Genomic DNA, 4,320 nt, shown 5'->3' on the forward strand with positions numbered 1-4,320 from the left:
TCAAAAATGAAAGAAAAGGTGGGAATAGTTTTTTTAATTTTTTTAATATATCTCGAAAAGTGAGGAAGATAATATATTTTAGTACTGAACCTTTTTTGTAGCAAATAAAATTGTCTACAAAACATAATTAATACAAAATCGCTAGGGGGGGGGGAGAAAAGGGGGGAAAATTAGAGAGGGAGTAGATGGATGGGGAGAAGTTTTAAAAAGGGGGGAAAATTAGGGATAGATGGAGGGGGGGAGTTTTAAAAGGGGGGAAAATTAGGTTTGGTTTATCTCGCTTACTTTTTGAGATATTTTCAAAAATCTATCATGCTGTCACAGATGCGCGCGAGACTCTCGAGCTATAGAGAATATAGAAGAAAAAGAGAATATATTTAAGAAAAAGGGTTTCATCGCATTATACTGTTTACATTTAGACGAAGCTAACAATAGGTTGTCTATCTCTCTTGCACGCATGGAAGTTAGGAGTTTGCGCATGCGTGCCATGGCGAACTACGTCACAATGAGTAAGAGCAGGATAGCTTCATTTTCTGTTTCTTTCTACAAAAGCGTAGGACTAAGGGGAGTAATTACCTGTCTTTAAATTGGGATATTTCCTACAGGTAAATATTTATAAATATAAATTTACCACCAAAATTTAAAAAATAAATTAAAAATTCATATGAAAAAGAAAATTTTTTTAAATAACCCGTTTTAAGCGAAATATCGAGCAAAAACCGTTTTCACCCCTTGATTTTTAATAGAAGGGATGAAAAAAAAATTTTTTGTTTCCCTACGATTGTTCTTTGTAGTTTTTTTTTAAGAATGGGGGGGGGGGGGGGGGGGGGGGGGGGGGGGGGGGGGGGGGGGGGGGGGGGGGGGGGGGGGGGGGGGGGAAAAAAAAAAAAAAAAAAAAAAAAAAAAAAAAAAAAAAAAAAAAAAAAAAAAAAAAAAAAAAAGATAAAAAAAAAAAAAATTTTAAAAAGTCCAATTTTTATATTTTTTATTGAATTTTCATTTTTTGAGTACTTTGAACCGTCGTAGGGGAGGTGAAAGGGTGCGTTTTAGGGGAAAAATGTTCGAATATAGATAGGCCTAAAATTTTATGCTCTACAACTTTTATTTGAAACTTTTTTTGATATTTTTAACATATAATCCAAAAATCGTATTTTTGGGGTAGTTTTTAATTTTTTTCACCCCTTTCCCGGTGGTTGAGAACTTTTTTACTTTGCCCACAGTATTGTACGCATTTTTCTGATAATTTCCATATTTTTTCAGCCGTATAGCTCAAAAACCCGATTTCAGGGCTATTTTGACTGGACTATTCCTTCCTCTAGACTATCCAGTATTTTTTCCCTTATCCTTATTTCTATCGGCATGTGATCCGATTCTGTTCTCTCTCCTATTTGCATTTCTTTTATCTCATCCCATGTTTCTTCATCCGTTATCGCATAATCTATGACGCTACTTCCTATTTTGCTTACAAAAGTCCATTCCCCCTTTTCATCATTTTTCTTACTTCCGTTCAGTATCCCCAGACTCTTCTCCGCTACCATCTTCAGCAATTCATACCCCTGTACGTTTATCACCCTGTCCTTTGATTTTCTTTTCTCCTTTTCCCCTATCCACCATGTTCCTCCTTTATCCGAAATCCTTGCGTTGAAATCACCCACTATTAGCAACCTCTTTCCTTCCTTCCTTTCTATGCATTCCTCCACTTCTCTCAGCTTTTCCCTCCCACCCCTCTGTTGTATACAATTATTATGTGACAAATTTCTTCTTCCGCTATCCTTATCTCAAGCTGTATCATTCCCTCCTTACCTGCCTCTGCCTTCACAATCTCTAAATCCTTTCTTACTCCAGCATTCATTCCACCCCTGTATCTACCCTTCATTTTATCCTTCCTCGCCTCTTGCACTATCCAGTTGTAAATCCTTGGAAATGAATCCTCCGTCTTCTTCCACCCCTTCTTGTCTAACCACGTCTCTTGCAGTCCCAATATATCAAATTTCTCCAAATATTCCCAAAAGTCCTTCTCCTTGTTCCTTATCCCTGCTACATTCCATGCCATTATTCTCACCCTTCTCCCTTCCTTTGTTCCTATACTTTTTCCCTTCTGTTTTTTCCCTCCTCCTTCTTGCCTCTTCTTGTTTCTCTTCTTTTCTCCCTTCCACCTAGTTCCTGTTCTCCTCTGTCATATAAAAACTCTGTTTCTCCTTCACTAGCTTCTTTTCTCTATCACTCCATCTATACCACACTCCGTCTATCTCCAATTTTCTATAACGTATTATCACCTTCCTTCGTTGCTTTCTTAATTCCCTCGCCTTGTTCACTATATCTCTTTGAACCATTCTCTTTTCCCTTGATCTGTCATGCTCAATATATACCGGTTCATCTCCTAACTTCTTCTTATTTTGCATAATACTCTCCTTTTCTTCTCTCTTGCTCAGTTTCACTCTTACAATTTTCTTTTCATACCCCATCAGATTCGCTTCTTCTACCTTCACCTCTGTGTCCAATTTTCGCTTAAAAAAGCCTCCATCTCTTTCTCCAAACCTTTTCTATCTTTTTTTAACCCCCTTATTATTACACATCTTTTTCTTTCCTCCGCCTTCCACTTTTCACATCTTCTTTCTACCTCTTTTACCCATTTCTCTACCTCCGTTTGTTTTCCTGCTTCCATTTTTAACTCGCTACTGCCTCCCACAACCCCCTTGTTTCCTTCTTTTGTATTGTTTTCCTATTCCTGTAATTTATTGCTCCAATCCTGTAATTTTTCCTCTAGTCTTACTTCTAAATCTTGACTTCTTCTCTCCCACTCCTTTCCTTCCTTTCAATCTCCCTCGCTACTTCTTCCCTTATCTCCATCATCAATTTTGCCACCTCTTGCTTTATCTCTCTCTCCACCTCCGTCATTTTTTCCATCATAATCAACATCAACTCTCTATCCGTCTTATTCGCATATTTTTCCTGTCTCCCCCCCATTACTGACCCCCCCACCTTCCATTTGCCCTGTACTTTTTTTTGTCACATTCTCCCTCTCCTCCGGCGAATTCAACTCTCTTTTTCTCGATATCATCTCTCTTATGTCTCCGCACTCTCTGATCTGTGCCTAGACCATATATGTAATACTTCTATATGGACAGTTTAAATGGGAAGGAATGTCCCACTATTAAGGTGCCGACATATACTATTTTCTCTCTCGTCCCAGATACCTGGTTCACGTTGCGCATGCTTGAGAATTCCCCATGATATTAATAGAGGGGGAAGAATGAGGGGAATAATTTTGTGGTTATGATTCTGCTTACAAATATATTTATTATTGTAATTCAGAAAAACAATTATAAATTTTTAAAAACTTTTGTTTTTATTTAAATAATATTCTTTTTCCAACAATCAGTTATTGAAAAATTGTTAAGTTGTGTTATTTATGTGATAGAAAAGCGTCGAGAGCTGACAATATTTCTTTGCATCAGTAAGTGCAAATTATTTTTAATTTTTTAGATGAAATCCTTTATTATGTTATTAATATTATTTAAATTTGATCAATTTTAGATTTCCAGAAAAATTTGGAGATACGTTTGAAGTGGCTAAATGCTTGTGGATTAACTGAAAATAATGATGTAAAAAGAACTTGCATATGTTCCAGACATTTCAAAGCTGATGATATTTGTCAATCAAAAATTTTTGGAGTTGTTAAATCTTCTATAAAACGTAATGCAGTTCCTACACCTTATTTAACAAATCCACTCAGTATTGATAAAACTAGTAAATTACCACCAAACACACCGCTATCGGAAGTATTTGATGAGAATGGAGTCAGCAATCAGTCGTCATCATGTTTTTCTGAGAATAATATTGTCAACCAATATAATGTACTCAATACTTTGCAAAAAAGTAAAATAATAAGATTTATGTATAAACATAGAAGGATAATAACAAAAAAAAGATATTTATATATTATTTCTACTATTTGTAGGTCCAAAAAAATGTTTTGAAGTAGACAATACTGAATGTCAAACCTCAAATAATAGTAGCATTAATTTTGGTAAGTTTAATGGAAAAATTTAATTTTTTAATATTGTTAAATATTTTAATTCCAGGAGCCTCTTGTAACCAATCTGATTTAAATGAATTTATAGAAAATGCAAAATCAAATCCTATCAGCGAAGACGAAAATACTGGTGAGAATAAATATTATATTTTATTGTTAATATTTTTCAAATATTTTTCTAATTAATACTGTTTTATTCTTATTTAAAGTTCCACATGAAATTGATTCCCCAAATCCATTTCGAAAGCGTAAATTTTACGAGCCTCGTCATGTTAGTGGAAATT

General features: G+C 35.0%; 1 long non-coding RNA gene across 1 annotated transcript; it reads left to right on the top strand.

Moving 5' to 3' along the window:
- The first annotated feature begins 3,719 nt into the window (after window positions 1–3,719).
- LOC149033807 (uncharacterized) lies at window positions 3,720–4,320 on the top strand. The gene is made up of 4 exons (XR_016176334.1): window positions 3,720–3,879; window positions 3,962–4,030; window positions 4,086–4,166; window positions 4,246–4,320. It is a non-coding gene; the product is annotated as an uncharacterized LOC149033807 (long non-coding RNA).

Source organism: Polistes dominula, unplaced genomic scaffold, assembly GCF_049000335.1.
Source record: "Polistes dominula isolate Pdom_NZ unplaced genomic scaffold, Pdom_raw_medaka contig_286, whole genome shotgun sequence".
NCBI lineage: Eukaryota > Metazoa > Arthropoda > Insecta > Hymenoptera > Vespidae > Polistes > Polistes dominula.